Below are 9,800 nucleotides of genomic sequence, written 5' to 3' on the forward strand. Positions count from 1 at the left end.
TTACAATGTTTAGAAAAAAGGAAAAAAGAAATGGTCTTTGCCATTATTCTGAAGTTTTGCATAACTAAGCTTCTTGAATTAGCTATCTTTCAAAGAATTAGTCATAAAAGCGTAACAGTAATGAACTAGATATTGAGAGCTGGTGTCTAACTTTAGTCGAACTTTCAGTAAGTCTGTTTTCTTATTTGATCATGTAGTTGAATAGACAGTGAGGAGATGTGACTACAACTGGATTAATAGGGGAAGTGGCAGGAAGCTGCAGTTTCCTGAGAATCGGAAAGAAAGTTTACAGAACGCTTGCTGGGAATGTGGATTATAGATAAAGATAAAATTCGTAACCATTTGTATTTAGAGTGGCTATTTTATTTCTATAATATGAAAGTGGTTCCCTTTAAGGTAAGCATTCGGAACTCAATGACAACATTCCTTCAACAAGGAAGTCAGAAATTTCTGTTTACTAGTATTAACAAATAAGGTCATTTCACGAGATGAACGTTGACTGTAGAACCAGTTAAGATGACTGTCTTCCAGAGCGTGTTAAGTCTTGGGTGGGGAGCAGCGGCTTGATCGCTTCATGGATGGAGCAGTGGGCACCGAGATCTCCCAGCCAGCACCTGTGGAATAACAACAAAATAAGTACTGTCCCCCCCAGTGTTCACTTGCTCTGTGCAGCGACAGTGCTAAGTACCTAGTTGCACTCTCTCTGAACATCCTTATAGTCTCCATAAAGGAAGAGCTTTTGTTTTTAATAGCTTAAAGCTGAGTATACTAAAACTTAGAGGCTAAATCATTCGCATAGTGCTTCTAGACAGTGGCAGAGTGAGAATCTGAGCCCAGGAGAATGATTCTAGCCCTGGTGTCACTGTGGAGAGTGCCTCTTAGCTCATAAAAATGACTACTCACCGACAAGGAATGTTAAATATGGAAAGAACATCATCAGTTGGTTGGAGTTCTTGTTTTCTCTTGGAGAACAATTAAGGAGGGGGTGGGGACGGGAGAAAGAGAAGAAAGGGCCGGAAGACTGCAAATAGCCACCCAGGAGCCCAGCGGGACGCAGAGCAAGATTCTAACTTAGCACACCTTCTTGCTCAAAGCGATTCTGTCATTAGCACCTATAGATGAAAACGTGGAATGTATTACACATGTGTTTTGTTTGTTTCCACCTTAGATTGATGGACATAACACAATGACTTGGCATTAAAAGAACAAAAAAAGAAACCCCTAAGCTAACTGCCTTTCATTTGACTCTCCAGAACCGGAAGTAGGCTAACATTCTACAGGTAGAGGGGCAGGGCAAGGACATGAGCATCTAGCATTCAGCAGAGTGGTCTGAAGAAAGGGTGCAGTGTAGGCATCAGGCCGACATGGCTCTGCGTCTCTGTTGTTTATAAGCCTGGTGATCTGGGTCAAGTGACTTGATCCCTATGAAATCAGGATGGTTCCTTTTCTTCACAAGACCTAGCGTGGGACCAGAGGAGAGACTCAGCAAAGTGAATTTTTAATTTTCACTTCCTCAGAGGCCCAGGTAAGACTAGTTCTGGCATAGAGCAACCTGGGAAACCACATAGAGAATAGAAATGCTCTGGGTTCAGGTGGCTATGACTGAGCCCCAGCTCGGGTCAGGGGAGTTCTCATGGAGAAGATGAGATATAAGCAAAGATTTGAAGTTGCTGAGGGAGTTAGTCACGTGGGGATCTTGGTGGAAGGTCCTCAGGCAGAGAAAATAGCTAAGGCAAATAGAAAATTGCCTACTGGCCAGATTTAGGAATAAAAAGGAAGGCAGTGTGCCGGGAACAGAGCTTGTGGGGGGAAGTAATAGAAAGTGAGGTTAGAGAAGTAAAGGAGTTGGACTGTTAAGCATTATCTTAATGATTGAGGGGGTACCTGGGTGGCTCAGTCAGTTAAACATCTGACTCTTGATTTTGGCTCAGGTCATGATCTCACAGTTTGTGAGATTGGGCCCTATGTCAGGCTCTGTGCTGACAGTGTGGAGCCTGCTTGGGATTCTCTCTCCCTCTCTCTCACCCCTCCCCTGCTCTCGCTTTCACTTGCTCTCAAAATAAATAAATAAACATTAAGGGAAAAAAAGGACTTTGAGTTTTATAATGAAAGAAATGTGAAGAAATATGGAGCCATTGCTAGGTTTTGAGCAGAGGCGGACATGATGAGACTGAGGTTTCGAAAAGGTCATTCCAATTGCTATACTGAGAAGAGACTTGCAGAGGCAAGTTTGAAGCAGGGAGACTAGTAATCCAGACAAGAGAGGATAATGGCTCTGACCAGGGTTCATGACAGTACAGGGGATAAGAAGTGATCAGATTCTGGACATATTTTGAAGGTACGACCAGTAGGACTTATCATGGGTTAGATATGAAATATTTTTGGCATGAGCAGTAGGAAGGCTGGAGTTTGCCAGCAACATTTGGGGGGCAACATGCAGATTAGATGAAGCAGACTTGCGGGTAAGACTAAGACTTCACATTTGTCCGTGTTGAGACGTCCACTGGATATCCAAGTGGAGGTCAATGAGTGGAAAGAGAGGTCTGATCTGGTGACATATTTGGAAATGATCAGCATATAAATATTCAAAGACTGGTGACTTAGGGAGATCATAAAGGGAGCATTGATAGAGAAGAGGAGGGGTCCAAGGACTGAGCTTTAGGGCACTCCAACACTGAGAGTTCTGGAAGAAGAAGAGTGATCAGCAAAGGAGACTTGAGACAAAACAACCAGGGAGGCTGTTGGGAAGGTGCCATTCACCAGGCAGATGGTAAAGAAAGAATTCTAGCTGAGAGGAAGGCTGAAAGCAAAGACTCAGGGCTGTGAAAAGCTGATTTGGGAGAGAGGAGGAGGAGAGCAAGTGGTATGGTATGGGGAGCTTGTGGGGGAAACGTTGGGGAGAGACAGGAGATGAGGCTGGAAAAGGGGCTTTCCCAATTTGAAATGGCTTTGGATTCTCAACTTAAGACATTGGTGGTTTATTTCATGATGTTGGCCACTAGGATCCATTGAGGTCTTACTCGAATTTATCATGTGTCACGCACTGTACTAAGCACATTATATACATTTCATCATTTCATCTTTATACCTACCCTTTAAGAAAGATAGTATTATTATCCTCTGTAGGTGAAGAAACTGGCTCAGAGAGGTCAAAGATTTCACCCAAGGTTACCCCTCGAATGAATGCCTTTAATCAGGTGGTCCCATTCCAGAGTCCATCCTTTTAACTACTAACCTATCCTGTCTCCTGGATGGCTTAGCTGGGTGTTAGAAGGTTAGAGGCTGAGAACTTGCACCCTTTCTCTGGAGAGGATCTGGCTTCACTCTGTCTCTTGGAGGAGATGCTTTATGTGCAAAAGTTCAAGATAGATCTGGGGCACCCATGAAGGATTTCAAGTAGGTCAGTGACTAGATCATAGTAGCATAGTGTAGCATACTAATGTAGTGGCAGGGTGGTGAACAGAATGGATGAGGGTGCCTGGGAATATGGGCAGGGAGATAGATTTCGGGGGCGATTAGCTGTATGTGGGACTCTTGAGGGACCTGAGGGCTGGCCAAGCAGTGCACTGTGGGCTGCGGGTCTGGGCCTCAGTGGAGGCTGATCTGGAGCTGTGGAGTTGAGAGTCAAAGTGGTTGTAGGAAATGAAATCACAGTCTGGGTGAGGGAAGCAATTTTCAGGTGTTCATTGTCCATATTTACACCCTTTTCTGAAATAGATCCCCCTGAGAACAAGTCAGCTTCCCACTTTACAGGAAAAAGGCACCCCTCTTGCCTCTCTACCATCGTACTGTGATGTGTTTGGGGAGTGTACAAAAACCTGGGCTCCAAACAAAGGGGCCATTCTAAATACTGACGCAGGTGTGAGAAAGTGAGTGACTAAGGACTGGGCCACACTTCCTTTTACGAATCAGGTGGTTTTGGCTGTTTGCTTTTAGCACTTTTGGAGGGAGACCTAAACATAATTTTTGATGATAGATTACAAAGTGATTGTGGGGTTCTGGCTAGCCTGGATGTCAAAGATTTGAGCAACAATGGTGTAAGTAGAATACTTCCATTCCTTCACTTGTGTATTTTGTTAAATTTTTTTTAATGTTTATTCATTTTTGAAAGACAGAGACAGAGCACAAGCAGGGGTGGGGTGGAGAGAGAGGGGGACACAGAACCTGAAGCAGGCTTCGGGCTCTGAGCTGTCAGCACAGAGCCCAAAGTGAGGCTCGAACTCACAAACCGTGAGATCATGACCTGAGTCGGACACTCAACCGATAAAGCCACCCAGGTGCCCTCACTTGTGTATTTTGAAGTGTTTCTCAGTGATTGCATCTGGAAAAAAAAAAAAAAAAGTAGTAAGATGTAATTATGCCAAACTATTTCAGTGTGATTCAAAGGCATCCACAGACCTATGAACTAATGTTTGGAAAATAAACCCCGTTCATCTCTAGTAATGGATATATTTCCAACAAAATTTTACTTAAAAAATTTTTAAGTTTATTTTTGAGAGACAGAGAGAGAGCGCCCACAAGTGGGGGAGGAACAGGGAGAGAGAGGGAGACACAGAATCCAAAGCAGGCTCCAGGCTCTGAGCCATCAGCACAGAGCCCGATGTTGGGCTTGAACTCACAAACCGCGAGATCATGAATTGAGCCGAAGTCAGACGTTCAACCAACTGAGCCACCCAGGAACCCCCTCCAAATTTTACTTATTATGTTTAATAATTGTCAAATTTTGCAATATACTTCTGATGCTTTGATTGTGTATTACCAATAATTGGAATTTATTACTACTCAGTATTACTATTCAGTCCAATTTTTTTGCATGTATTTGGTGAATTATGGTCACAGAAACTTTTTTCTTTTAATTTTTATTTCTAATTTTTAATTTAATTTTTAATTTATGTATATAGTTTGTGGATGAGATAGATGAAAAGCTTATTGATAACAAAAGACTTTGAAACAGAAATAAATTGGGTTTAACATCTGTGGGTAACACAAAAATTTGTACATGGATGTTTCTAGCAGCAGTGTCTACAATAGCCAAAAAGTAGAAACAGCCCAAATGTCCACCAACTGATGAATAAATAAAATGTAGTATATCCGTATAATGGAATATTATTGGATTATACAGGGGAACTAGTACAGATACATGCTGCAACATGGATGAACCCTGAAACGTTATGCGAAGTGAAGGAAGCCAGTCACAAAAGACTACATATTGTATGATTCCATTTGTATGAAATGCCCAGAATAAGCAAACCCGTAGACAGAAAGTAGATTAGTGGTTGCTTAGGGCTGTGGTAGGGGACCAGGGAAAGGGGAGTAATTGCCAGTCAGTACAAGGTTTCTTTTTGGGGTGATGAAAATGTTGTAACGTGGATTCTGGTGATGATCGCCCAACTCTGGACATTCCAAAAACCATTGCATTATACACTCAAAGTGGATGGATTGTATGATATGTGATTTATATTTCAGGAAAACTAAGAAAAACACCTGGGGGGAAATGGAATGGAAAATACGACTTAAAACAGAAAAAAAGAATAATGTACAATTATTGACTATGAAGGATCTTGTGCATGTACAAAGCACCATAAACTAGATTCTTTGCAACCATTTGAACTTGGGTTAAGATGTGGACATCAAACTAGACATTGCAGGTACAACTAAGAAGTAGAAGGAGAGCAGGGAGGACTGTTTTCAGGTGGAAGGAGTGTCAGGTGTCATCTGGACTGGGCCAGCCAAGGACTCCAAGCCATCCATTGGATCCAGTTGGCAATTATGGAGTCCTTGATTTTGACATTCTCCTTTCTTACAGACTACAATCCAGCATGGAGGCTGGTGGCTGGAGGCAGAGTTGAGGGAGGTTAGAGAAGAGAGCAATAGGGAGGAAGTGAGGACACCAGCTGTGGACTGCACTTAAGAAGTTAGAACACAGAGATAATGGGGTGGCAGTTTGCTAACTTTGGGGAGAAGTGGTGTAAAGGTAGTTGTTACTACTCTACAATGCAATCAACTTGAACATGTTTGTGGACGAAGGGCGAGAGAGTGGAGACGGGAAAGACGCTCATTTCTGCCACGGGCAGAATGTTCTGCACATCAGCCAGCTTACTTCAGAGTTGTGCCTCTCTCCTCCAGCAAGTGGGGTCTGTCCTCACTCGGTAGTTCTGCGGGACCTCCCAAGTCCTTGTTCAGGCAACAAGCCACTATCTTCACATACTGTTTCCTAAACTGCTTATCTCATTTTTAATGTTGCAGATGTTTAGGGCTCCGACAGGGTAGGGGTGTGGGTGGATAACAGGCTTGCTCAACATTCTTTTGAATCTGACTGATTTAGGGTAAGAGTGGCTTCTAAAAATTTCTTGGGTGGGAGTGAAAACAGAGGCTTTAAGGTCAAAATTTTAAACTCACCTTAGTTCACGTGAACTCTGCTGGAAGTGAAGAAACCAATCCTCCTCAAATACTGGAGGAAATGGGTCCCACAGAGTGGGAGGCGGACGAGATGCCTTTTCCTTCTGTGGCCTGAGCCTCCACACACCAGCTGGGCCCCAGAGCGCATGGCTGAATCTGCAGCATGAGACCGAAGAGGGTCATGTGAAAATTCACAGCGAACAGGGTTTTTCCCCACAAGGTGCTCCATTGTTACTCCAGTTCACTTGAACCTACTTCATTATTTTTACACTCTTACGAAATGCTCTCAACAAGAACTGCAACAGTAAAGAGAAGAAAGGAAGTATTTAGAAATATTAAGAGAGAGGCGTGGTTGGGACAAAGCATCTTGCATTATCGTCTGCTGCAATGAGGAGGAAAAGACTGAGCCAAGGGAATTTCTTACATTCCTCATGTATCTAGAGCCACACCATCCATGTGAAGGTCACATCGGATGGACACAGTGAGGTCATGGTGAGGGAGTTGACTTCCGCTAGATCTCCTCAGTCTTTATATACTCTCTTTTCCTGGCTTAATGTTAACACTTGGCGAATTACAGACTATGTTACAAGGTGGCCAAAGAACGATGCGGTTTCAGGTAGATGTATCTGAAGTTCCTTGGCATTGAGCGAACAGTTTTCCAGGACATAGTTTGGTGGAAACAGACTAGCAGCGATGGTAACAATTATTAACGGGAGAAATTATTTGTCTTTGTTTTTGAATTCCTACGTAATATTGTCATTGTTATCGTCACAGTGTTTTGTCCCGGGCCCTTCAGCTTCCCTTGCCCCCTGAGTGGCTAAGAGCACTGAGAACACAAAGATAAATAGTACACAGCCTCTCCAAAGAGCAGTTCTTATTCAGGTGTCCATGGATCCTTGTCCTTGGATGGCATTCAGCGGCTTTGTGAACTTGAATGGAGAAAAAATTACGTTTTCAGTAACCTCTAACTGCAACGCAGTATTTCCTTCAGAAAGAAACGGTGATGGAAAACACAGTAGCATCAGCCGTACCTGTGACCCGTGGTCACCAGGAAACACATGTATTTTCATATACATATCCCATCACAGCTGTGTGCAGCTCTCTTGAAATATTGCATATACATATCGCTACTTTGAAATAATGGCAGTTATTTGACCTGCCGCTGGATATTGTCATTTAATACATCCGTGAAAAGGCACGTGTTATTACATCAAATATGTGTTTTGATAGTTTGACAACCATATGTCGTGATCAGTTCATTGCACGCGCCTGTGTAGTTTACCTTATTCTGGGAAGCCTTCACAAGACTGCCAAAGGTGACTGAGGCACAATAAATGGTTAAGAACCCCTTTAGGTGTACAGGTTCATGGAAGTGGTGAGTAGAGGCAAGAAATATGCCCAGGAGTTACAGGAGCCCAAGAAGGGGGCTGACTCGGCTGCAGGAGACTCCTGAGCTGCATCTGGAATAAAGCGTGAAGAGCAGAAGAAAGAAGCAGGAGGTCACTTGCAGGGAGAGAACGCAATGAGCGCACGCGGCCTGAAACCACCAGGCCTCTGTGGAAATGGGGAGTACTGAGTGTTAAATGCTTGCTTGCTGTACTGAGTCTTGGGGGTTAAAGAATGAATCAAAGACTCAGTCTAGAGGGTCGGTAAGCTCATGTTTTAGAGCAATTTTTATGGGGACATGGACAGGTTTCAATTCCCTTGAAAGTAATTCAGTGGCATATAATAATTTTTTTTTTATGAGAGAGAGAGCTGGGGAGAGGGAGAGAGAGAGAGAGAGAGAGAGAGAGAGAGAGAATCTTAAGCAGGCTCTGTGCTCACTGTAGAGCCCGGTGCAGGGCTTGATCTCATGACCCTGGGATCATGACCTGAGCCAAAATCAAGAGTCAGACCCCCAACCGACTGAGCCACTCAGGTGCCAGGGGTATACAGCTTTTACAAACAGCTTTTTTGATGTATACTTCACATACAATGGATGCAGATATGTGTTAAGTTTTGACGTGTGCATACATTGTGAACACGGCACAATCAAGATACGGGATATCTGTATCACCCTTTCCCCAAAGTTCCCTAGAGCCCCTCCTGTCCTGCTACCCCATCCCTCCCCCGACAACTGCTCATCTGTCATGTAGAGTCATGTGCTTTTCCAGAATTTTATGTGAATAAAATCATGCACAATGTACTCTTTTTGCACTGGTTTTGAGCATAACGCTTTTGAGATTCATTCATGCTGTTACAAATCAATAGTTCATTCCTTTTTTATTGTGAGACGTATTTATTATAGAAGTGTGTATGTTGAGAAGGGGGGAGAGAATCAACCGTTGTTTTCCTAATACAAAGTTTAAAGAGGGAGCGGGATTTCTACTGCTTATCAAATGGGAATATGGGTTAAAAATTGAGAAATGCTGGTCTGGAGTGTGGTCAGAGTGCATTCCAGCCCAAGTTTTTTCCTACCGTCGATGTTAAACTCAAGCACATTTGGAAATATTTTAGACCTGAAAGAAAGCATCGGGACATCAAAACAAGCACCACAGCTGAGCGGGCCTTTGCAACCACAGGCTTTCTGATGAAAAGATTTGTGGAGACTGCCTAATGAAGTGTTCAGAAAGCATTCTGTGTGTCATCTGTTTTCCTGACGACCTCCTCACTGGGTAGATAAGGGGCAAGAATTATTTTCCGTGTTGCACAAATAGGAAATGAGGTATAGTGAGTTTGAGAGAATTATTACTCAAAATAGAAGTGAGTCAGGGGCAGATTGAGGACTGCACACGACCTCTCCTGATCCTCTAATCCTAGCCTTGCTGGCAGGCCGGTCTGGCCCTAGGTTTTGAAGAAAATACAATGATTTCACTTTCACTTTTGTGCTTGTGTGGGTTGTGATAGAATCTTTACATTGGAGGAGTTAACGGATTTTTTTTGTTTGTTTGTTTCCTCTTCCTTTTAAAAAATTTCCCCTTTCCAACTTGGTAAATGCCAACATCTGTGTTTACTCCATTCAGTTGAATTCAGCCACCAAATACCTGTTTTGCGCAAGGCTCCTTACCGGCATGGAAGAGGCACCAAGCTGGATAAACCCTGGCGGAGCCGGTAGAACAAAAGGACCAAATGAGAATTGAATGCTGTTTCTTACCGTCTTTTGAGTCATGGGAAATTTGAGAATCTGGTGAAAGTTATGGGTCCTCTCCCTCAAAAAAAAAAAAAAAAAAAAAAAAAAAGAGAAAAGAAAAAAAAAAAGCACATATGTGCACACACACACAATTTTGCAATGATTTTAGAGCGTTTGAAGATTTTCCCTTCCACTCCCGAACTTGTCCGTAGAATGACCCGAGGGTATTTTTTAGCATGAAATGAAATAGTGATGCCTTGAAGGAAGCACAAAGCCATAGTCACTGACTAGA

At 43.1% G+C, this 9,800-nt stretch overlaps 1 long non-coding RNA gene across 1 annotated transcript; it reads right to left on the reverse strand.

Moving 5' to 3' along the window:
- Positions 1–341: 341 nt before the first annotated feature.
- On the reverse strand, positions 342–6,677 carry LOC124510043 (uncharacterized). Its single transcript, XR_006961576.1, has 2 exons — positions 6,400–6,677; positions 342–614 (listed from the first exon to the last, which is right to left on the reverse strand). It is a non-coding gene; the product is annotated as an uncharacterized LOC124510043 (long non-coding RNA).
- Between the last annotated feature and the right edge of the window lie 3,123 nt (positions 6,678–9,800).

This window comes from Lynx rufus, unplaced genomic scaffold (genome assembly GCF_022079265.1).
Source record: "Lynx rufus isolate CCGP_SWC_20201006 ecotype Redwood Valley unplaced genomic scaffold, mLynRuf1.p SCAF_15, whole genome shotgun sequence".
In the NCBI taxonomy this organism is placed as follows: domain Eukaryota; kingdom Metazoa; phylum Chordata; class Mammalia; order Carnivora; family Felidae; genus Lynx; species Lynx rufus.